Below are 27,495 nucleotides of genomic sequence, written 5' to 3' on the forward strand. Positions count from 1 at the left end.
CAAGCTAAATATAATTAACATAACCCTTTACCTAAAGAACTAATATATTTGTGATTATAAGAACAACTATTTATTGTAGTATGTATATAATTTTACTATTATTCCCAAAGATAAGAATTCTAAATTTATTCCTAAAGGTGTGTAACCTCACCGTTAATTCCGAAAAAGTGTTCCTCTCCACGCTTTCATTGAAGCCAGATCAATAGGATAAGTTATAAAGGAATCATCTTTATATGAATATGGTGTCGACATCAAATGAAAACTTCATCGAAACATCCAACTTTATGAAATTCTCCAATATCGGAAATGTCACCAACCACAATGCTCTCAGCAATCCTCAATTATTGGGAACCAGGATAAGGAGGAACGCGAAAAATTGAAGTTGTTTGCTTTCCGACATTATCTGTTTGTCAGAGAACATGATAGAACGAACATTCATCAGTAGCTCGTCTTTCGAATATATTTCCTTTGCCAATTCAGTGGGGTTATATAAGGAAATTATTACACTCAGTGCTGTCCATTCATCTCTCTCTGAGTACCACGAAATGAATTGAGAATACATTTGGAGAAGGAAAGATTCGTGTCGGCGTCTTCCACTAGGATGCAGCTTGTTACTCAGCCAAGAATGACTTGCCTATGTTATATCATCATATGTTGTATCTGAAATGTATTATGGGCAGGTCATGCTTGGCCTAGTGCGTGCTCTGCTTCTCATGCAAGACACTACATGATCCTTGTTTGGAATCCCATTAATCATTCTTCCAAAATGTTTTAGCATACAATATATTGAGTGGGGCAGAACTCACAGCAAATGTATGGTATGCGAGATTTTAATTCCTTATAAATGAGAATTGTATGCTTTTATAGTTCAATGAACGAAGCTGACTAATGTTATTCTAATATCTAGAGGTGAGATTTTCTGTTTTTGAAGAGTAAGCATTTTTAATCAATGAAAAAGATTGAAGGTTTGGCATTCTGTTGAATAATTAACTAACAAAAAATTCGGTTCTTACAATGTTCGGGTTTAGAGTTCTTGGATTAGGGTGGTTGGCTTTTTTTCAAATTCCTACATTCGAATTGGCATACTTCAGATCCTCAATTTCTATAATGGGATATCTTACTAGAGGACATCCTTCAACGATTTCTATGCCTAGTGTATTCATCTTGGAATAAATAGACCACAACTGATATTTCTCAACACCACGGTCGAATCAAAACGAAAATATCAAGGAATGATTTTAATGCAAATCTTGCTACTAGTCTCTTGGTCATTCTCGCGTGAAGCAATATTTGCGGAAATACAAACGCTAAATCTCTATTTACTGTATATTTTACCGACTCTAATGAATCATTACTTTGAGTCCGCAGAATAACTTCAAACGCCATTATGTGAGGGGCATGTTAATATTTCTTGCATTCTTCGATTAAAATTGACTCCTAAAAAGGAGACTTGCCTCTTTGAAGAGACTTTAGAAAGATAGGAAAATCAATACTACTTTTCGAGCTTTTGGGTCCTTTATCCTCCCACCAACTCCCAACTGTAGCTGCTATTATTTACCTGTACATAAGAACGAAGAGTACCACCTTCAGATAATTAAGATATCACTAAAAGTCGCACCAATTTTGATTTCTATTAGATGAATTTTAATGATGGTACAAAATGAAGGCATGCATTTTAAACTTCGAAAGTCCCCTATTCTCAACTGTTAAATCAAACTGAAGGCTATTCTATTCCAATTTTGAAGTTTCCAATGGATAAATAATGGGAGATAAATTATTGATTCCATTACCGATGTTGCTGTTCAAGATAAAAATGGAAAATAATCGATTAAATGAGATTTATCGTGTACTTTCTTGCCAGCCATGATCTCTAATTTACATAGTTGCAATTTCTTCTAGGACTCTCATTATAAGGACTATAGTTTCTTTTAGGGTGTCGCGATTATTCATGGGCAATAATTCATATTTCCATTAATGGTCTGCAACTGAGGACTCGACTTGGTTCAATACATTTTCTGCATTTTCAACATGATGGATTCTGTTGCGGTTCTTCATCCTCCCATGTCTCCATCGTCGTCTTCTCGGATCCAAGTCTCAAATGTTCATGTCTGCAGGGGGCATGATATTAACATTCACGAGGATCCATGTCTCAAATGTTCTTGGCTGCCGGGGGCATGATATTAACTTTCAGCATATGTTAATTGATTTTGTTTCGGAGCATATGATGGATCTTTCAAAATTTTAACGTTGTTCTTTGTGGGCTATGAGTTTTCTTGTCATATAGTCCAATCTTTATATTTCTGGTATGTTTTGTTGTGAAGGTCAGTTACTATTTCATAACCTTCATTTGTATTCATGAAGGACTCCAGTCTTTATCTTTGGTTTTTAGCTTTATTCTTGGGTACACACATGATTCTTCTCATCATATTTTGGGAACATATTCATTTACTACCTATGCTATTTATTTAACAATAATATTTATACAGGCCTTGGCATTTGAGTAAAATAAAATAAAAAGAAATTAATTAATAGTTCATATTTCCTTTCTAATAATAGATGATATATTTATTTTTTCCAAGCATTATGATTTATAGATTTCCATTTTTAGTTAATTAGCATTATCCTAAATATAACATAATTATAATTATATATCATATAATTTAGTCATTATATTTTATTCCCACATGCACCCTGATCCTGTTATTGCCAATTTTCTCTTGTTGTATCCTTTAGTGGATGAAAAAAATACTTGCCTAGAGTGGAGTGAAGCTAAAAAGAGAAATCTAACTATGGAATGTTTTGAGCATGTTGATAGGAAGCCCCTATTTTGGTAGATTATGAGTATTCTATGGAGCCGAATACCTCTACCTCCCCTCTGAGTTTGGCTGACATAGTTAGAAGGAAGAAGAGTGGTCTAAGGAGAAGGAGAAAGATAAGACTCAAAGGTATACCCTCTCTTCAAGACTATCAATCCTAAAGAGGGTAATGTGAGGCTTTTGGACAAGTATTTGAGGGAGATTAAGGTTAATTCATGTTTTAGTGTCCTTTATATGAAAAAGGTCATGTCCTTGTACTCTTTCTATTAAGAGAATTTTATCTTCAATACCATTAAGTCCCTTAATGTGGACTACAAATCCCATAATGTAAGATTTAAAGAGCTTCAAGGTGTTCTTTGGGAAGGAAACAAGAAGGTGGAAGCTAATCATGTTGAATGAATGGATACAAAAATTTATGACTTAATAGGGAGAACTAACAAAATGGAAACTCCATTAAGGCTATCCTCAATAGTTGTGAGGATGTCATGTATGCCTCTATGGGTTGCCTCGACATTCTAGTTGGAAACATGGGTTAGGATACTAGGGTGATAATGTTGTTGGACTTTGACATTGCTCATTTTTTTAATAGGTTGGTTGGCTTGGCATATGCATGAGGTAAATAATGAAGACGAAGTTGGTTGTTGATCCTCCTTAGGATTGATTTTACTTAAAGAGTGTGGTGTATATAATGACTTATCTCAAAGAGGAGATGACAACTAATCTGAAGGACCTAGTCTCATCCTTGGTGCTCTATGTGTTGCTAATTTTTATTTTTTATTCTTGTTTGTGTCTCATACTAGTCGATTCCATTCAATTTTCTATTATTGTTTATTTCTATTTCATTTTGGTGTTGTTGGCTTTCCAACATATTCTTATTGGGTCTTAGATTTAAAATCTTTTGTTTTGACTATAATGGGTTTTAGGTCCCCTTAGAACTAACATTTTCCTATCTATAAAAATAATAGTTATATAATATATTCTCTATGTCAACTTGTAACCTCTAACCACAACTAGGATAGAATAAGCACTTTGTCTCAGCTGGGAGGAATCCTTCATGTTATTTCCATATTATATCATCTTATTGTCACAATAAACTAGAATGTCATCATCTATATGTGAAAAATACCAGCGTTTATAGTATCAATCATTATGACTTATCCATAAATATCACTTCATATAATTTTAAAAATTCATGCTATCCATATATATTTGCTCACTTGATATTAACTATTATTAATTAAAAATTTATACATGTATAATATCCACTCATGACTTATCTATTGTTAATTTTTAAAGGATTATTTGCAGATGTAATAGATCTATCTTTTTGGTATATGTGTTCCAAGTGAAGAAATATCTCTTTATATTGTGGATGAAACAAGGATGGACATGTCCATTCATGGGATACATGTATTAATTAATATATTTTATTATTATTTAACTACATACACACATATAAATATATCACATAATATATATAACATAAGTTTAGTCTCCTCAGTTTATCCAACTGAAGATACCGAGAATTAACACTTCCTCTTAGCTAAGAAAGATAAACACACGACCATATATTTGTTGGAAATATAAGAGGAGTAACTAAGAGGGGAGGGGTGAATCAGTTACCAAAAATATAAATCCCAAAGCCCTTAGATGTCAATACAAATCAAAACTAAACTCTATTGTAACTTGGTAAACACTAAAATAGCTTAACAAATGCTTAATATGGAAATCTTGAGATGTTATCTATGATTTATCTTACTTTAACTTAGTTAAAAAAACATAAAATAAATAAAATGAACACAATTGACACCAAAATTTAATGTGGAAACCCAATTTGGGAGAAACCACCAGTTGTAACTAGTTACTGATTTTCACTTTTCTTAAGTGAGCCCTGTTAAGAGCCAACCCTATTAAAGGTTACAAAATACATTGTTAGGTGTTACCTTGTTAGTGGATTTAATCACCCTATTAGGAGTAGCCTTGTTAGAGGTCTTTAGACAATTCAATAGAAATACCACCTTTTTAGAGGATTTACAAATAGTTGTTAAGCCAACTTTGTTAAGATATTTAGATCACTACTACAATGGTTAGAGAGTAACAATGAGATGACCTAATTTCTGATGCAACTAGATTGCTAATTATAGATCTCAATTTTGTCTTCTATACATAATCCTTCTTTATTGAATGTATCTTTTCATCTCAACAAGGATATTTTTCGTAATCTTCTAAGTCGCTTCCTCTAATGATCATCAAATCCTCAATTAATATCTACACAATCAATCCTCAACTTGACCTTATACTTATATCTTACACATTGTCAAGTCAGCTTGAATATAACTTAGATTAATTAATATTCATCCCCTCAATCAACTAGAACCAACAAATAATTCAATTGAACTCAGTATGCTAAAATAAGAAAATCCTTTTTTAGCTAACCCTACTCGGTAGACACTAACTCAGAAATGATTTTCCTATGTTAACCAAGTGAACTTGGTTAATGTAACATTTTCACAAAGTTTCTTTGGTAACCGAGTAAGCTTGGTTAACACAGGTTCCACCTAACATTGTCACCTGAGTGAACTTGGTAGACACTATCTTTTAAACTAGGCAAACTCTACAATGCTCGGTAGACACAAGAAAATATCTTCAATGCCTAAGTGAGCTCAGCATATACTGATTCACAATGATATGACATTTTGTGTTGTATCAAAGACAATACACAAATAATCAATTGTTTCCAACCATCTCCCTCTTTGGCATTGATCGCAATACAACATGTCATAATTTAATGAAATTATAGAGGAAGAATAAGATAAGGAGCATATCCTTAGTTTCATTTTGATTCTCATTAATAACAACTCCCTCTAGCATTCTGAACTCCTTCTACCTTTAGTTTCTCCCTCTTTAGCAAAACTCTACCTTTAGTATCTTCTTCTAACAGAAAACTATGTCTCTACTATCAGACCAAGTTCTTCCTCATTAACATTGCCAAACAAAATTTCTTTTGATATGATAGCCGAGTAAAAGTACAAAGTTGTGTCATCTTTCAAGCTGACTTATTAGGATGATTGAATTTGTGTATTTTTATCTTAAAATCAAATTTATTCAAATGTAAGATATTGATAAATTTATTCTATCTAAGTTATATATGGACTCAAACTTTCTCAATTGGAAATGTCTATTAAATGCATGTTTTATACTAGTTTGTATTCAAGTACTAAAAACCCAAAATTATTTCAGAAAATTGATGTTTCAATAAATCTTGCTATTTTCCATGACACTATTTTAATAACATATAAACACAATTTTATAGAGCTCAAAGTTAACAATATTCTCATATAGAATTCATAGTGTTTGATTACATATAATATATTATAATTAAAATATTCTACAAGTACATATTTTAACACTTGAGAAGATGTCAATTTTGAGAAAGAAAAAAATATTAATCATACCTAAAAAAATTAAAATTATATGAGGTTCTAGAGGAGAGAGTCCTTTTCAAGAATGTATAATTCTTCTTTTGGTTGGAATAGATTTATTTATTTTGAAAATTGTGGTGGGAGATGAAACTATCGATTTCAGGTCAGTTTAAATTTCAATCGTTATAAAAGAGAAAATATAAGTTTAAAGCCAATTTTTATTTTTATTTTTTTAAGATACATATGCTATCTATTTGTGGTGGGAACTAGACCTCTAATTTTTAGTGTTATTTAGCAACTAAAAAGTTATCTTTAAAAAATGGGAAAATATATCAATTGTTATTTGAAATAATTATTAAGAATTATAATCCTAAACTTCATCTGTTTCTACACATTTCATTAGATTACTTCATTTTCAAATTCTAAATAATAATAGTAGTTTTATATCATTGAAGGTAAACAATTATTCTTTTGTTAGCCTTTTCCTTTGTAAAAGGGTGACATAGGTTTGTGCTTTTACTCAGCCAGACTCTCGGTCTTTGACATCTCATGCCAAGCACAATATTTAGTGAATATTGATGTACCTTATGTGCTAATTCATTTGCATTTTCTCTTATCAATACTAAATGTACTAACTAATCTTCAACATGATCTGGTTGAGCATAACTAAACTTCATTTAGTTAGCTTCAGATAGGGGAATGACCCCGAACTTACCTCTTAGATATAGAAATGCATCCTTAGGTAATGGTTTAGTGAATATGTCTATAATTTGTCCTTTAGTATTCACATATTCCAATCTTACCTCTTTATCTTGTACCAAATCTCTTAAAAAAAGATATTTTATAGGAATGTGTTTTATTTTGGTATACATCACTAGATTCTTTGATATATTAATTGCATTGGTGTTATCACAATAGATAACACTAGATTATTGGTTTCTATCTTCATACCTACCAATAGTTGCTTGAACCAAAAATATTAAAATAATTAGCTATTGGTGTCACATATTCTGCCTCTACTCTGGGCTAAGAAATACAATTCTATTTTTTGCTTGTCCAAGGCACTTGTCTTTTACCAAGAATGAATTCTCCACCACTGGTGCTCTTCCTGTCATCAACACTTCTTCCCCAATTGACATCTTACTGTATATTTTATCAACTCTAATGAATCATTACTTTGAGCCCCCTAGAATAACTTCAACCACCATTATGTGTGGGGCATGCAATATTTCTTGCATTCTTTGATTAAAATTGACTCCTAAAAAGGAGAATTGTCTCATTGAAGAGACTTTAGAAAGATATGGAAATCAATACTACTTTTCAAGATTTTGGGTCCTTCATCCTCCCACCAACTCCAATTGTAGCTACTATTATTTACTTCTACATAAGAATAAAGAGTATTGCGTTCAGATAATTAAGATATCACTAAAAGTCATACCAATTTTGATTTCTATTACATGAATTGTAATCATGGTACAAAATGAAGGCATGCATTTTAAACTTTGAAAGTACCCTATCCCCAACTGTTAAATCAAACTAAAGGCTATTCTATTCAAATTTTTAAGTTTCCAATGGATAAATAATGTGAGATAAATTATTGATTCTATTATTGATGTTTTTGTTCAAGATAAAAATGGAAAACAATCAATTAAATGAGATTTATCATGTACTTTCTTGCCACCCATGATCTCCAATTTACATGGTTACAATTTCTTTTAGGACTCCTATTATAAGGACTATAGTTTTTTTAGGGTTTCATTATTATTCATGGGAAATAATTCATATTTCTATTAATAGACTACAACTAATTGAGGACTTGACTTTGTTCAACAGGTTTCCTACTTTTTCAACATGATGGATTCTCTGGCCTATAATGAGTTACTACCATTGAACTAGGTTGCTAGTGACTCTGTTGCAAGTCTTCATCCTCCCATGTCTCCATCCTCATCTTCTTGGATCCAAGTCTCAAATTTTCATGTCTGCAGGGGGCATGATATGAACATTCATGAAGATCCATGTCTTAAATGTTCTTGGCTGCAAGGGGCATGATATTAACTTTTAGCATATGTTACTTGATTTTTTTTTGGAGCATATGATGGATACATTAAAATTTTAACATTGTTCTTGTGGCCTATGATTTTTCTTATCATAAATTCCAATCTTTCTATTTCTAGTATGTTTTGTTGTTAAGGTCAATTACTATGTAATAACCTTCATTTGTATTCATGAAGGACTCCAAGTCTCTATCTTTGGTTTTTAGCTTTATTCTTGGGTACACCCATGATTCTTCTCATCATATTTTGGGAACATATTTATTTACTACCTATGCCATTTATTTAATAATAATATTTATATAGGCCTTGGCATTTGAGTAAAATAAAAGAAAAAGAAATTAATTAATAGTTCATATTTCCTTCCTAATAATAGATTATATATTTATTTTGTCAAAGCATTATGATTTATAGATTTCCATTTTTAGTTAATTAGTATTATCCTAAATATAAGATAATTATAATTATATGTCATATAACTTAGCCACTATATTTTATTTCCACATGTGCCTAATCCTGTTATTGCCAATTTTCCCTTGTCGTGTCCTTTAGTGGATGAAAAATAGTTCCCTAGAGTAGAGTGAAGCGAGAGAAATTTAACTATGGAATGTTTGGAGGATGTTGATAGGAAGCCCCTATTTTGGTAGATTATGAGGATTCTATGGAGCAAGATAGCTCTATCTCCCCTTCAATTTTGGCTAACACAATTAGAAGGGAGAAGAATGGTCTAATGAGAAGGAGAAATATAAAGGTATACCTCTCTCTTTAATATTGTCAATCCTAAATTGGTTAATGTGAGGCTTTTTGACAAGTTTTTGATGGAGATTAAGGGTAATTCACCTTTTAGTATCCTTTAGATGAAAAATGTTCTGTCTTTGTACTCTTTCTATCTAGAGAAATGTATCTTCAATACCATTAAGTCCCTTAATGTGACCTAAAAATTCCTTAATGCAAGATTTGAAGAGCTTTAGGGTGTTCTTTAGGAGGGAAAGAAGAAGGTGGAAGCTAATCATGTTGAATGAATGAATATGAAAAAGTTGTGACTTAATAGGGAGAACTAACAAAATGGCAACTTTCATTAAGGCTATCCTCAATAGTTGTGAGGATTTCATGTATGCATCTATGGATTGCCTCAACATTCTAGTTGAAAACATGGGTTATGATACTACATTGATAATGTTGTTGAACTTGGATGTTGCTCATGTTTTTAGTAGGTTGGTTGGTCTAACATATGCATGAGGTAAAAAATGAAGAAGAAGTTGGTTGTTGATCCTCCTTAGGATTGATTTTACTTAAAGAGTGTGGTGCATATAACGACTTATCTCAAAGAGGATATGCCAACTAATGTGAAGGACCTAGTCCCATCCTTGGTGCTCTATTTGTTGCTAATTTTTTTGTTTTATTCTTGTTTGTGTCTCACACTAGTTGATTCCATTTGGTTTTCTAAATTATTGTTCTCCTTTGTTTCATTTTGGTGTTGTTGGCTTTCCTAACACATATTCTTATTGGGTCTTAGATGTAAAATATTTTGGGTAAAATTAGAAAGTTGTGTTACCTTTGAAGATGACTTATCAGAACGAATAAAATTGAGTATTTCTATCTAAGAATCAATTTTGTTCAAATATGTGATTTAGATAAATTCATTACAGATAAGTTATATATGGTCTCACACCTTTCCAATTCGAAACGTCTATTAAATGCATGTTTTATACTAGTTTGAATCCAATTACTAAAGAAATAAAATTATTTTAGGAAAGTGGTGTTTCAATAACTCTTACTATTTTTTATGATATTTTTTTAATAACATATAAACACCATTTTATATAGCTTAGAGTCAAGAATATTATCATATAGAATTTATAGTATTTTAATATGATGTAGTATATTATAATTAAAAAATTGTAGAAGCACATTTTTTAACACTAAAAAAGGTGGCATTTTTAAGAAAGAAAAAAAAAATTTTAAAAAAAATTTATATGATGTTCTAGAGGAGAGATTCCTCTTCAAGAATGTATAGTTTTTCTCCTATTTAGAATATATTTGTTTTAAAAAATGTAGTGGGAAAGGAAAACTATTGATTTCAAGTAAGTTGAAATTTGAATAATTATAAAAGAGAAAATATAGGTCTAAAATCATTTTTTATTTTGATTATTCTAACTATATATGTTATCTATAACATAGTCTGCGTTCAAAGGGAAATAAATTTATTTCCATATAGTTTTGTGGTGGTAACTAGACCCCTAATTTTTATCATTTTTTAGAAGCTAAAAAAATATCTATAAAAGTTTGGAAAATATATCAATTCTTACTCCAAATAATTATTAAAAATTATAATCACAAACTTCATCCATTTCTACACATTTCATTACTTTATTTCATTTTTAAATTCCAAGTAATAGTACCAATTTTATGTCACTGAAGGTGAACAATTATACTTTTGTTAGGCTTTTTCTTTATAAAAGGGTGGCAAAGGTTTGTTCTTTTTACACTTTTTTTTTTTACTATAGTGGGTTTTAGGTCCCCTTAAAACTAAAATTTTCTTATTAATAAAAAATAATTATATAATATCTCTTTATATTGTGGATGAAACATGGATAGACATGTTGCTTCATGGGACACAAGTGTTAATTAATAATTAGTTAATATTTTTTGTTATTATTTAACTACATACACACATATAAATATATCACATAATATATATAACTTAAGTTCAATCTCCTCAGTTTGTCTAGCTAAAGATACAAAGAATTAACACTTCCTCTTGGCTAAGTAAGATAAACACATGACCATATAATTGTTGGAAATATAAGAAGACTAACTAAGAGGGGAGGGGTGAATCAATTGCCACAAAAATAAATCTCAGATCCCTCAGATGTTAATACAAATAAAATGTAATCTCTGTTGTAACTCGATAAACATAGAGAAAAATGTTGTATCTTGGTAAACACTAAAATAGCTCAGCAAATGATTAATATGAAAATCTTAAGATCTTATCTATGATTTATCTTACTTTAACTTAGTTGCAAAAACATAAAAGAAATAGCATGAACAAAATTGACACCAAGATTTAAAATGGAAATCCAATTTGGGAAAAACCACCAATTACAACTAGTTACTAATTTTTATTCTTCTTAAGTGAGCCCTGTTAGGCACCAACCCTGTTAAAGGTTACAAAACACACTATAAGGTGTGACCTTATTAGAGGATTTAATTACCCTATTAGGAGTAGCCTTGTTAGAGGTCTTTAGACAATTCGATAGAAATGTCACATTTTTAAAGGATTTACAAATAGTTGTTAAGCCAACTCTACTAAGAGATTCAGATCTTTGCTACAATGGTTAGAGAATAACAATGAGATGACTTAATTTTTGATGCAACTAGATTGCTGATTATAAATCTCAATTCTAGCTTCTATGCTTGATCCTTCCTATTCAAATGTATCTTTGCATCTCAACAAGGATATTATGCTTATCCTTCTAAGTCACGTCCTCTAATCATCATCAAATCCTCAATTATGTTCTACACAATCAATCCTCAACTTGACGGTACACTTAAATATCTTACACATTGTCACATTTTCTTGAATATAACTTAGATTAATTAATATTCATCTCCTCAGTCAACTAGAACCAATAAAAAATTCTATTAAACTCAATATGCCAAAATAAGAAAATTTTCCGTTAGCCCACCCTACTCAGTAGACACTAACTTAGAAATGATTTTTTAGTGTTAACCAAGTGAACTTGGTTAACACTACATTTTCACAAAGTTCCTTTGGTAATTGAGTGAGCTTGGTTAACACTGGTTCCATCTAACATTTCCTTATATTAGCCAAGTGAGCTCAGTTAACACTCAATTCTACAAACATTCCTTTGTTGCCTAACTAAACTTGGTAAACATTATCTTTCGAACTAGACAAAATCTACAATGCTCAGTAGACATAGGGAATTGTTTTCAATGCCTGAGTGAACTTGGCATACACTAACTTGAAGTGATATGAAATTTTGAATGACATCAAAGATAATACATAATTAATCAATTATTTCCAACAATCTCCATCTTTGGCATTGATGGAAACACATGTCATAATATAATGAAATTTTAGAGCAAGAATAAGATAAGGAGCATATACTTAGTTTCATTAAGATTCATCCATGAAAACTCCCTCTATGAGATTAAACTCTTTTTGTGTTTGGTTTCTCCCTCTTTTAGAAAAGCTCTACCTTTAGTATCTTCTTTTGATAGAAAAATTGTCTTTGATATTAGACCAAGTTCTTCCTCATTGACATCATTAAAAAAAATTCTTTTGATATGACAGCTAGACTCCCTCTTTGACATATCATGCCAATTATAAAATTTAGTCAATAACAATGTATGTAACATATTGATTCATTTGCAATGTGCCCTTGTCAATATTGCATCAACTGACTGATCTTCAACATGATCTAGTTGATGCATAACTAAACATCATTTAGTGAGCTTAAAATAGGAGAATGACCCCTAACTTACCTCTTAGATATATGTATCCTTATGTAATGGTTTAGTGAATATGTTTGCAATTTTTTCTTTAGTATTCACATATTCCAATCTTATCTCGTTATCTTATACCAATTCTCTCAAAAAAGATATTTTATAGCAATGTGTTTTGTTCTAGTATGCATCATTGGATTCTTTGATATATTAATTACACTGGTGTTATCACAATAGATAAACATTGGATCCTTGATTTCTATCTTCATACTTGCCAATAGTTGCTTGAACCAAAAAATGTTAGAATAAGTAATTGTTGTTGCCACATATTCTACTTTTTCTTTGGATTGACAAATACAATTCTACTTCTTACTTGTCCAAGACACTTATCTTTTACCAAGAATGAATGTTCCACCACTTGTGCTCTTTTTGTCATCAATGCTTCCTGCCCAATTAGCAATTGTGAATGCTTTTAATTCCAAATTGCCACCTTTTTTGCATTATAAACCATAGTCTTGAGTACGCTTTAGATATCTCATGATTCTTTTTATTTCCATCATGTGATTTTCTTTGGAATTTACTGAGAGTCCTTCCACCACACCAACTACTAATGCAATATTAGGCCTTGTATGTACTACATACTACAATTTCCTAGTCATTGATCTATGTGTGGTCTAATCTGCCTCTTTGGAATCATCATTTTTAGAAAGCTTGTGTCTAGTATACGTAGGATTTCCAACCAGTCTTGAATCTTCTATTCCAAGCTTCTTTAATATATCCTTTATATATTTAGATTGGGTGATGTAGATACCATCTTTCTTCTATTGTATTTGGAATCAAACAAATAATTTTATCTCTCCAAACATAGACTTAAATTCTCTACTCATTTCTTTTCAAAATACTTTGCAAAAATCATCATTTTCTATAAATAAAGTGTCATCCATGAATATTGCTGCCAACACAATCTTCTTGTCTAATCCTTCTTTGATATATATATTATTTTTATCATTTTTTCTTTGAAAAAAAATCTTATCAAGTAGTTATGAAGTCTTTCATACTAAGCTCTAAGAGCTTTCTTGAGACCATACAATTCTTTGTGTAATTTACAGACCATATCTCTTTTGCTAAGATTTACAAAACCTTCTAGTTGTTCTATGTCAACTTCCTCATCAAGAATTCCATTCAAGAGTGAAAATTTTACATCTATTTAATAAAATTTAAATCCTCTATGAACAACACATGCTAGTAAAGTTCTAACACCATCTAATCATGGAACAGGAGCAAAATTTTCACCATAATCAATACCTTCTTCTTGAGAATAGCCTTTTCATTCTAACATTTCTTTATTTTTGGAAATGTCTCCATCTTCATTTAACTAATTTTTGAATATCCGCTTTGTGCCAATTACATTTTTATCCTTAGTTTTATTCTTCTCTATCTATTCTATTTCCTCATTCATTGCTTCAATGCAACTTTCATTATCCAAAGAATCTTTAACATTCTTAGTTTCAAACTCAGTAAGCAAACATGTACCTTTCAATTTGTTTCTTTTCATTTTTCCATCTGACTTCTCTCCAATGATCTGATCAGGTGCATGATTCCTTCTAACATATCTTGCTAACATAGGTAATTTGGATTTGGAGTTTGTTCCACTAACTTCTTCGTGATCCTCTTTATTAAGCTTGGGTTCAACTGTCTGTGACTCAAGTCCATCAAGGTTTTTTTTCTCTATGAACTACTAGATAAATTCTTACTATGACTCGGGTCCTTCAGTATGTGACTTGGGTTGCACTGGTTACAAGTCAATAGCTTTGGGAGATTTTGAAAACTCATTAGGTGAGGCCTCCTAATAGATTTGGCACCGTATCAAGTTCAAAGTAAATAAATCTTCTATAATCCTCAAGTTCTTTGTTGCTCTATTCTTCACTCTTTTTTGCAAAGTCATAAATTCTCACATGTGCACTTTCTATTATTTTATGAGTAGACAAATTCAAACATTTGTATACTTTACTTTTGTGGGAGTATCCAAGAAATATGCCTTCATCACCTTTGACATCAAATTTTCCTTTCCAAAATTCTTTCATGATATAACATTTTCTACCAAATATTTTTAAGTAACTTACATTAGGTTTGTAGCCATACCATAGTTCATAAAGAGTTTGATTTGAGTCATTCTTCAACTATACTCTATTCAAGGAATGCACTACAACACTTATTGCTTCCTTCTAGTATTTGATTGTAACATTCTTTTCTATCATCAATGTTCTTGCACAATCCATGATGGTTATGTTTCTTCTTTCAGCTATACCATTTTATTGAGGAGTACTAGGGGCTAATACTATTAGAAATTCTTTAGAATAATTGAGAGGGGTGGGGGGTGAATCAGTTATTCAAGGTCCAAATGTCCTGATAAAACTTTTTAGTAAGTATAGTAAGCCCATCTAAGCTAACCATGCATCCAAGCTAAACATTCTTCTTAGCAAGCTACTGATAAATCAACATATAGGAATAAAACATGAAAGATTAACACATAACACAATGATTTACGTGAAAAACCAATTTGGGAAAAACCACCAGTAACATGTTACTCCTTTCTCACTCTTTTGAAGTGATGCCCTATGAAAGGCCTACCCTATTAAAGGCTGCAAAACACAGTATTAAATGTGACCTGGTTAAATGATTTCAACCACTCTGTTAGAAGTGGGTTTGGTTAAAGGACTTTAGAACATTCACTTGGAATGTGACCCTATTAAAGGATTTACAAAATGGCTATTAATCCAACCTAAGTCCATAGGATTTTACCCTAACTGATACAATTTCTAGAGAGTAAGAATAAGGGCTTTTGATATGATACAACTCACAATATAACTTGTAGATTTCATATCTCAATTTAGCTCACAAAATTGCCTAGCTTTTAGTCTCTATAGCTCTAACAGCTTGTTCTCCTTTCAAGCTTTGTCTCCTTGAGTCTTCATGCTCATTGTGCCAATGCAATCACCTCTGTGGTCACCTATCAAAGTAGAGTCTCTATAATATGTTCTTTCCTCTCAATGCCTTCTTCCTAACACCAGACACTCTCTCTAACGAACAACTTTACTTCATGAAATGTAGCTCCTTAAATAGAGGTCTGGAATACTTTTTTTACTCTAATCTTCTTGCTCTTATTTGGGGTTTGAATGGATTAGGTAAGATTCATGTAGAATCCACCTTTATTCACCTAAAAATGGTTCACTTAGAATTTTGTACGACTAGCTCATCATTCTTATCTTCCATTTGGTTCACAAACTTCAAGGTAACAAACTTGTTAGCTCAGATCTAGTGAATCTTTGACTTTTCCAATAATGCAATACCTCAACACTATTGACTTTCTAATGGTCAACACATACTATGTTACTCAGCACCAACTATGCTTTACTAATGCTTAGCACCTACTATGGATTCACTCGACATCAACTAAGTTTTACTAATGCTCGAAACCTATTACATTCTATCTAGCTTGGCACCTAAACTTGCTTAGCACCTTTTGTTTCACTTAGGACACACTAGATTTTGCATTTTCTCAGCACTAACTGATAACTTTCTTAGCATGAACTAGCTTGTTTGACACCTACTAATGAATTTAGTCAAGCTTTGTAGATAGCTTTGTTACAACTTATTCTTCTAGAGTTTCTAAGTGTAGCCAGCCTTTGTATCTTCAAATGTATTACCAATACATCACATTACCATTGTCTTAATTGATCATATTACTTCATTAAAATACCATAATTCAACCTTTCCCTTAGGTACTTTTGTTACATCTTGTTGATTAAATACTCTTCATTAATCAACTAAGTGATAGTACTTGGATCTTATAAGCAATTGTCATTCCAACAAATAGTAGGTTTGACATCAGTGACAAAACAATGATTGAAAATATTCTTTATTAATAATCTCCCTCTTTGCAATAATCTCCCTTCTTCAATAATGATCTTTTCAATTTGATCTTCAACAATTTCCCTCTTTGTTGTTGATGGCAAACCAAACTGGTCAACCAAATTATCAAAATGCTAACTAGGTTAAAACAGTAAGTCAAATGCCAAAAAGAAACTTTGTATCCAAAACTATTCATTCTATCATAAACTTTGAATTTCTTATGACTCCCTCTGAATTCTATAAGTAACTCCCTCTCTCAATGTATTAGGGATATATCTTTTAATGATACACTATCTTCTCCTTTTTTTTGTTCTGCTGGCTCTCTAATTTGTAATCTTGACTGATTCCTTTCCTTCTGCTTCCTCTCTCTTAACTATTGTTTCCTTTCTAAAAATTTGATCCTATAGTCTCTTTACATCTCTGATCTTGTTCTTGCTATTTCTCCCTCTTTGACAACAATGCCAAAGACATATTATGTTAGCATCTGATCATGCAAGTGTAGCATTTGTAGGAACTCCAATTTCTCCCTCTGTCACCTTGCTTGTGACCTTTCTGGAATTTCATTACTTTAATTACTTTAGGTAAAACCTAAAATAAGTATCCTCTACATCAATTTATATCATTTCAACAATCAACTCATTTCATGTAGGGAAATTTTGTTGTTACTTAAGCAGCCTTGGATAGGGGTATCACCCCTAACTTACCTTTAAGATATTCAAATGCATCTTTAGGTAATGGCTTTGTAAAGATGTCAGTAATTTGTTCCTTTGAATTGACATATTTTATCTTTACTTATTTTTCTTCGACCAGTTCTCTTACATATTGATACTTAATTACAATGTACTTTATTTTAGCATGCATCACATGTTTCTTTGATATGTTAATGGCACTCATATTATCACAATAGAGTATCACAGTTTCTATTATATCTTCCCTCATACCTTTTAATAGGTGTTTGATCCATACAATATTGGTGCAGTTAATAGAAGCAACAACATACTCAGCTTCTACTGTGGACTGTGAGGTACAACATTACTTTTTTCTATTCCAAGTGACTAATCTTCTACCTAAGAAGAGTGCTCCTCCACCAGTACTTTTTCTATCATTTATATTACCTTCCCAATCTACATTTGTGTAGGCATTCAACTCAAACATTTCACTCCTCTTGTAGTATAAGCCAAAGTCATCTATTTCCTTTAGGTACCTAATTATTCCTTTTACTACTATAAGATGATTTTATCTTGAGTTTGTAAAAAATCTTGCCAGTATTCCAATAGATAATGCAATGTTTGGTCTACTATACATAACATACTGCAACTTTCCAATCATTGATCTATACATTGTCTGATTTACTTTAGCTAATTCATCATTCTTGGATAACTTATGTCCTATTACCATTGGTGTATTAACTTCTTTTGAATCCTCTAAGCCAAATTTCTTGAGTATCTCCTTGATATATTTTGATTAGGTCACAAATATTGCATATTTCAGTTGATGTACTTGCAATCCAACAAAGAATTTGATTTCCACAAACATTAACATCACAAACTCATGTTTCATCTAATCAACAAAATCTTTGCATAGTACATCTTTTCCTTCAAATATTATATCATCAACCAAGATTTTAGATATCAAAATGTCTTTACCTTTTTCTTCCTTGATATATAGGTTTTTGTTGTCATCTATTCTCTCAAATCCTATGATATTTGTGAAGTCACTCATACCATGCTCTAGGTGCTTGTTTCAAATCATAGAGTGCTTTATACAGTTTGAAAACCATATCCTTATTGTTTTCATCAACAAATCCCTCTAGTTGTTCTATTTAGACTTCCTCTTCTAGTATATCATTTAGAAAAGCAGACTTTACATCCATTTGGTAGACTTTAAAACCTTTGTAAGTAGCATATGTAGGTAAAGTTCTTACTCCTTACATCTTTTCAACAGGGGCAAATGTTTCCCCATAGTCTAGTCTTTCTTCTTGTGCATAACCTTTACAGACTAGTTTGGTCTTATTTCTTGTGATCTCACCATTCTCATCTAGCTTGTTTCTAAATACCCACTTGGTACAAATTACAATCTTATCAGTTGGTCTTGGAACTAAGGTCTAAGTTTTGTTCTTTTCTATCTAATCAATCTCCTCTTCCATAGCTTTACACCAATTATCATCCTTTAGTGCATCTTTCATTGCTTGGGTTCAATCTTTCTCATTAGACATGATTTATTTCTTAGTCTATTCCTTGTCATAGGTCTATCTTCCTTGTCACCAATGATTTTTTTTATAGGGTGATGTCTTCTCACATACTTGGATAGCCTTGGTTCTATCCTTGTTTCCATGTTTGGTTTTTTACCTTCAGAGTCGCTATGCACATCTCTTTTAGGTAACTTAGCATCTCTTTCATGTGTACTAATTTCAAAATTAGAATGTGCATTTTCTTCATTCTACAACTTAGCTTCTGAATTCAACTCAGCATTCACTAGTTGTGACTCGGCTGATACTAAAACTTGTTGTTCATTCCCAACTTGATTGGTAGCTTCTTCTTTAATAGGCATTCCTTCATAGAAGTATACAAAGGATCTATACTCTTCTGGTTTCTTGGATTCATTAACTTGAACTTCTTTATCCTCATCAAAGTTTACATTTGCACTCTCCATAATTTTGTTAGTGTTAATATTTAATCACTTATATGCTTTACTTCTAGTGGAGTATCCAAGGAATATGTCTTCATCACTCTTTGCATCAAACTTTCCATTTCTAGAATCTTTAAGAATATAGCATTTACAACCAAACACTTTGAAATGTTTTACATTGGGTGAGTGATCATACCATAATTCAAAAGGTGTTGCATTTCTACCTTTCTTGATTTGTAATTGATTCAAGGTGTAGACAGTTGTACTTATAGCTTCTCTCTAGTACCTTAGAGAAACATTTTTCTCCATCATTAATGTTTTGGCACAATCCATCACTAATCTATTCCTCCTTTCTGCAATGCCAGTCTGTGGGGAGTTCTAGGTGTTGATGTTTGTCTCTTAATTCCTTTATTATTGCAAAATGTCTCAAATTATTTTGATGTGAACTCTTCTCCTCTGTTTGATCTTAGGGACTTGAAATTCTTCCCTATTTATTTTTCAAACCTAGCCAAATGCTACTTAAACAATTGAAATGCATCAAATTTTTTCTTTACGAACATGTCAGTCATCATCCTAGAATAGTCATCTACAAATAGAATTATATATCTATCTCCTTTGTAGCTTTGCACTTCTATTGGGCCACATAAATTAGTATGGACTAACTCTAGTAATTCTTTGGAAGTATAGGTTTTTCTTTTGAAACTTGACTTGGTCATCTTTCCTAGTTGACACTATTTGCACATTATATTGTCACACATCTTTAGTTTTGGTAGACCTCTGACTTTTTATATTTTGCTAATGCTAATCAAGTTATCAAATTTTGCATGACATAGCCTTTTATGCCATAGCCACGCATCATCGAATCTTACAATAAGACATGCAGAATCCTCCATATCTAGGTAAAATAGATTACTCCTAATTTGGTCTCCTTTTTCTATCAAATTTCTATTAGTGTCATAGATTTTGGTAGTTTTGTTTCCAAATTCTACTTTGCATCCTACATTGGTTAAATGTGACACAATCAGCAGATTGTAGTTCAAGCCTTCAACATAATATGCATTATCACATAAAATTTTCCCTGTAAACTTAATGGAACCTTTTCTTTTGATTAGACATGGAGCATCATCTCCAAATCTAACACTATTTCCATCATACTAAGTAAAGGTAACAAACTTACTTTTGTCTCCTATCATGTGATGTGAGCACCCACTATCTATTATCCACCTATCATTCTTGTTCACATAGTTTACCAGTTTTGTTGCCTCATCTTCATCTAACTCATCCTTCATGGCTTTATAGACTACCTCATCATCATTTTCATTAGAGTCCCCTTCTTCAACAATGTAGCACTTTTTGCCTTTGTCACTGTAATCTCTACCATCATCTTCTCTTTTGTTCTTATGCTTGTTTGCTTCTCCATAGTTCTTTTTGTATGTGCACCTTGTAGGAATATGTCCTACTTCATTGCAATTAAAACAAATCATAGGAAACTTACCTTTGAATTTACCTTTGTCTTTATGAAATCTCCTACTAGTAATGCTTCCAATTGTTCCACATCTTCTTCATCTATACTGCTATCACTGGATGCATATTTTGTCTTTCTTTTCTTCTTCTTTGGTTTCACCTCTTCAAAATTTTTCACCAATAGATTGGAATTGAAAGTAGATTCAAGATTCCTAGGTCGATAGTTATCAAAGTCGGACAACTCAAATGTAGTAAGTCTTCTCACTATACCTTTAAGAGTTAGTTTGTTTCATGGTACACATCTTAACTCTTAGATGGCTGATACTCTAATAGCATAAATGTGGAGCAAGACTCTTAAGAATTTACTATTAATAGTTTCATCATCTAAATGACCACAACTTCTTATTGCAATTACTACTTCCTTTATTCTAGAGGCATATTGAGCAATGTTCTCACCTTCCTCCATTCTCATGTAATCAAACTTACCTTCGAGGCTTTCTCTTTTTGCTCTTTGGAAATTCTAATCTCATCCATAAATACCAGAAAAGGGTTTCCACATCTTGAATATAGAGACACATCCCTTGATGTCATCAAATTCAGCATAGTTGAGGGCAGAGGAAATGTCCAGCATTGCCTAATTGTGCTCCTTCTTTTTCTTCATATCTTCTTTAGTAGGAGCACCTATTGGATCAACATGTTCTACTTCAATTGAGGTTTGTGAATGAACACCTATTGATCTAAGGTGAAGCTTCATTAGACTTTTCCATGCAGCAAGGTTATCTCTATTGAGCTTAGGAACTTCTCTCTTGGACATCTTGATCTTCCTACTTTTAATACCTTTAAAAAAAATCAGTAGATGGCTCTAATACCAATTTTTAGAAATGCTTTAGAACAACTAAGAAGGGGGCAGGGAAGGGGGGGGGGGGGGGGGTTGAATCAGTTATTCAAGGTCCAAATGTCCTAATAAAACTTTTCACTAAGTATAGTAAGCCCATCTAAACTAACCATGCATCCAAGGTAAACAATCTTCTTAGCAAGTTACTAATAAATCAACATGCAAGAATAAAACATGAAAGATCAGCATATAACATAGTGATTTACATGGAAATCCAATTTTGGAAAAATCACTAGTAACATGATACTTCTTTCTCACTCTTCTAAAGTCATGCCTTGTGAAAGGCCTGCCCTATTAAAGGCTACAAAACACACTTTTAAATGTGACCTTGTTAAATACTTCAACCTCCATATTAGAAGTGGGCCTGGTTAAAGGACTTTAGAACATTCACTTGGAATGTCACCTTGTTAAAGGATTTACAAAGTGGTTGTCAAACCAACCTAAGTCCATAGGATTTTACCCTAACTAATACAATTGCTAGAGTAACAATAAGGGCTTTTGATCTGATACAACTAACAACATAACTTGCAAATTTTAGATCTCAAAATTTGCTTGCTTTCATTCTATGTAGCTCTAACAGCTTGTCCTCCTTTCAAGCTTTGTCTCCCTGAGTCTTCATGCTCATTGTACCAATGCAATCACCTCTATAGTCACCTATCGAAGCAAAGTCTTTGTACTACATTCTTTCCTCTTGATGCCTTCTTCTTGACCCCATACACTCTCTCCAACCAAAAAAATTTCTTCATGACCTATAGCTCCTTAAATAGAAATCTAAAATACTTTTTCTGCTCCAATATTCTTGCTCTTATTGGGGGTTCAAATGGATTAGTTAAGATACAATGTAGAATCCAGCTATATTTGTCTAAAAATGGTTTACCTAGAATTCTGTATGACCAGCTCATCATTCTTATCTTCCATCTAGTTCACAAAATTCAAGATAACAAACTTGTTGGCTCAAATCTAGCAAATCTTTGACTTTTCAAATGATACAGTAGCTCAACACTATTGACTTTCTAATGCTTGGTACATACTATGTTACTTGACACCAACTATGTTTTAGTGATGCTCAGTACCTACTGTGGATTCACTCAGCATCAACTAAGTTTTATTAATGCTTGGCATCTATTACATTTTATGTATCTTGACACTTTCACTTGCTCAACACCTTTTGTTTCACTCAGCACACACTAGATTTTGCATTTTCTTAGTAGTATCTGATAATCTACTCAGCATGAACTAGCTTGCTCAGTAACTACTAATGAATTTAGTCAAGCTTTGTAGACAACTTTGTTACAACTTATTCTTCTAGAGTTTCTAAGTGTAGCCAACCTCTATATCTTCAAGTGTATTATCAATACATCATTTTACCATTTTCTTAATTGATCCTTGTAGTTCATTACAAAACCATAACTCAACCTTTCACTTAGGTGCTTTTGTTACATCTTGTTGATTAAATCATCTTCATCAATCAACTAAGTGATAGTACTTGGATCTTATAATAAATTGTCATTCTAGCAAATGGCAGGTTTGACATCAATGACAAAAAAAATGATTGAAAATGTTATTTACCAACAATCTCCCTCTTCAATAATGATCTTTTCAATCAAATCTTCAATTGGTACTTTTCTCTTAATTCATTTTTTACCATAGAATTCATTCAACTCATTGGAAATGAATTCACTACCTCTATCTGATCTCAAGCATTTTAGCTTCTCTCTAGTTTCTTTCTCTACTCTTGCCAGATACCACTTAAATTTTTGAAAAGCTTTAGATTTCTCTTTTAGATTCATTACAATCATCATTCTAGAATAGTAATCAACAAAAAGAATGTAACACTTATCTCTACTGTAATTCTCTATTCCAATAGTTTCACATACTTTTGTATGAACAAGCTCTAAGACTTCTTCAAAATGATAGTTCATTCTTTTAAAACTAGTTTTTCTCATCTTACAAATTTGACAATTTTTGCATAGACCGATATTAGGCTTCCTCAAGCTAGGAATACCTCTTACTCTTGTATTTTTTCTTATCTTGACTATATTATCAAATTTTACATGACATAATCTTTTGTGACTTAAGCATCTTTCTTTTTCTTGAGCAATAAAACATGAACTTTCATTAAGATCTAGGTATAATAGATTACCTTTTGTTTGTTTGTTAGGTCCAAACAGATTTCCTTTTCCATCCAGTAGTGTGGCCTTACCATTCATGAATTCTACCTTAAACCAAATGTTATTCAACTCTATCATACTCCTTAGTTTATGCTTTAGTTATTCAACCCAATAAGCATTGTCATATCTAAGTCCATCAATTAATGAGATGCATGTTTTTCCCTTTATGCAACAAGGTTCATTATTTTCAAATCTCACACTATCACCATCATAATGTTTCATGTGTTCAAATTTTGTTTTTTCTCTAGTAATATGATGTGAGTAGCCACTATTCGATAATCCATGTATCAGTTTTGCTAACATGAGAGATAAGTGCCATTTTATCTCCTTCATCATTAGATTCATCTTTTACAACAATATATACCATTTTATCTTTACTATTACCAAAATCTTTAGCCATAAAACAAGATTTATCACCTTTGTCCTTGTAGCCCTTGTAGTTTTTGAATTCCTTCTTGCCTTTGAATTTATTTCTTTTCTTTTCATCTATGTCTTCTCTATTTTGGCATCTTGTAGCAATCTGACCAACTTCATCATGAGAAGATTAGATTAGAGGAATCTTGCCCTTGTACTTTTCTCTACCTTTGTAATATTTCCTTGCAAGTAGAGCTTCAAAAATTTCAAGATCACTGTCTAAACTTTATTCCTTTTCTTCACTTTCTAATTGAATGGCTTTTGATTTCTTACCCTTTTTCTTGAGTGAAAGCTTCTCTACTTGAAATGCAAACATAATACCTTTGGAACTAGGGATATAGTTATCATATTATCCAACTTAAAATACATCAATCTTCCAACTAGAGTATCCAAATTTATATTTCTATTTGGATCACATCTCTTTTCTTGAATAGTAGAAAGTCTAATTGCATAGATAAGAAGAAGGGTTTGGAGTACATTTCTTATAATTTTTTTGTCATAAATGTCTCCTCTAGATTCTTTGATTTCTCCCACACTTCCTTTAATTCACTCAACATATTATGTAATGTTTTCATCTTCTCTCTTCTTCATTTGATGAAATTGTCCTATGAGACTTTTGGCTTTAGCTCTTCTTACATTATCATCTCCTCCATAGATGATTTTTATTTTTATCCACATATCATAAGCTATAGTGCAAATTTTGACTTCATCAAATTCAACATAATTAAGAGTAGAAGAAATGTTAACCATCATGAAGTTATGATTTTTCTTTTCAGCAATTTCTTCAATTGATAATTTTTTAGTATGAGTCTTCTATTTACTATCAAGATATTTACAACCTAATTCATAGATAGTTTCCAAATGTAACCTCATAAGTCCTTGCCATGATTCAAAGTTGTTTAAGTTCAACTTGGGAATCTCTCTTCTATAAGACATCCTGATCTTTACCTTTGGTCCTTCAAACCTTCTCTACAAGTACCAAATGCTCTGATACAAATTGTTTGAAATATAAAAGCAATAATTGAGAGAGGAGAGGTGAATAAGTTATCATAAAAATAAATCCTTGATCCCTTAGACATCAACAAAAATAAAAACTAAACTCTATTGTAACTCGGTAAACACAAAGAAAAATGTTATAACTGAGTAAACACTAAAATAGCTAAGTAAATTCTTAATATGAAAATATTAGAATTTTATCTATGATTGATCTCTCACTATAACTTAGTTACAAACACATAAAAGAAATAACATGGACACAATTAACAACAATATTTAATGTAGAATCTCAATTTAGGAAAAACCACCAATTGCAACTAGTTACTATTTTTCACTCTTCTAAATTGAGCTCTATTAGGATCCAACTCTATTAAATATTACTAAACAAACTCTTAGGTGTGACCCTATTAGAGGATTTAATCACATTTTTATGAGTGGCCTTGTTAGGGGTCTTTAGGCAATTTAATAGATGCCACCTTGTTAGAGGCTTTGTAAATTATTGTTAAGCCAACTCTGTTAAGAGATTTAGATCACTACTACAAAGGTTAGAGAGTAACAATGAGATGACATGATTTCTTATGCAATTGGATTGCTAATTATAGATGTCAATTCTAGCTTGTATACTTGATCCTTTCTAATCGAATGTACCTTTCCATCTCAACAAGGATATTCTGCTTATCCTTCTAATTTGCTTGCTCCAAGTATCATCAAATCTTCAATTATGTTCCACCCAATCAATCCTCAACTTGACCTTATACTTATATCTTAGAAATTGTCAAGTTGGCTTGAATATAACTTAGAATAATTAATATTCATCTCCTTAGTTGGCTAGGACCAAAAAAAGATTTAATTGAACTCTATATGCCAAAATAAGAAAATCCTTCATTACCTAATCCTACTCGATAGACACTAACTCATAAATGATTTTCCTATGTTAACCAAGTGAACTCGATTAAGACTACATTTTCAAAAAGTTCCTTTAGTAACCAAGTGAGCTTAGTTAACATTGGTTCCATCCAATGTTTACTCTATTAGATGAGTGAGCTTAGTTAACACCCAAGTTCTGCAAACTTTCCTTTGTTTATCAAGTGAACTCACTAGACACTATCTTTTGAACTAGCCAAACTTTAGAATGCTTGATAGACATAGAAAACCATCCTCAATGCTTAAGTGAGCTCAACATACACTAACAGGGAATGATATGACATTTTGTGTGACATCAAAGACAATACACAATTAATCAAGTTTTTCCAATAATATTATCTCTGTTAGAATATATGGGCCACTGATATAATTGGGGGAGCTAAATCAGTTATACAACTATCATAAAAAAAATTAACCTTAAATAAACCTAACCGTGTGAGTAATATAAACTAAAACCACAACAAGATACTCATGCACAATTAACACTAGATTTGTTAACTAGAGAAATCCTTCATCAAAGGGAAAAACCTAGTGGTGACGGTGCCCATAAGAAGATGTACTGATATAAATATTCCTTATTAGAGGATAGACCTTGTTAGGAGTCTGTTGCAAAATTTAGTACATATGAGTCCTTGTTAGGAGACTTTGAATATCTATTATGAGGTTCCAAACCTATTAGGATAGGTGCCAAACCTATTAGGATTTATGGAACACAACTTGACTGACTACCCAAACAAATTCAAGGTTAAGATCAAAGAACCCTTCATCCAAATGATCTTTTTATTATTCCTTGTAGAATAATATAACTAAAATGTACTTCCTTCTATTGTCTTTGTCCTATCAACCAGACTTCTACTCCTTTAGATCTTGTAACTAGATCTCATACTACACATCCAATAATCCCTTCGATCACTTTTATGCATTTAGTAAGCATTCTTCTCCTTGTCCAACTGTGCACTAAAACTTTGTGATCCACTTGATCCTCTAAATCCAAGTCTCTTTACAAACAAGGGAAAAAGAATCCTTTATACCATATCTTTATAATAATTCCTTGAATTGGCCTTGAGGCTTTCCCAATTAATTAAAATAAGATAATTAATTAATTCAGAACACTGTAGGCTCATAGTCTATACAAAACTTCACATGTGTAAAACCATGTCTTATGTACATGTTGGTATCATCATCTAACTATTCTCTATCACTTTTATTTGTGCATCACCTTCATTACATCTTGGCTAAAAGATATAATGCAAAAATTAGAAATTTCCAAATAGATGCTTTGTTTCTACATTGCTTCTAGTAAAACATGTGTAACTTTTGTATAACATGAAT

The 27,495-nt window shown here is 31.7% G+C and overlaps 1 pseudogene; it reads left to right on the forward strand.

Annotated features, from left to right (window-relative positions):
* The first annotated feature begins 2,031 nt into the window (after positions 1-2,031).
* The window catches only part of LOC149547545 (putative UPF0481 protein At3g02645), a 42,642-nt pseudogene continuing 17,178 nt past the window's right edge, over positions 2,032-27,495 (forward strand).

The sequence above is a fragment of the Cupressus sempervirens genome, chromosome 7 (genome assembly GCF_028749045.1).
Source record: "Cupressus sempervirens isolate cs-2001-9-10 chromosome 7, ASM2874904v1, whole genome shotgun sequence".
NCBI classification, from domain to species: domain Eukaryota; kingdom Viridiplantae; phylum Streptophyta; class Pinopsida; order Cupressales; family Cupressaceae; genus Cupressus; species Cupressus sempervirens.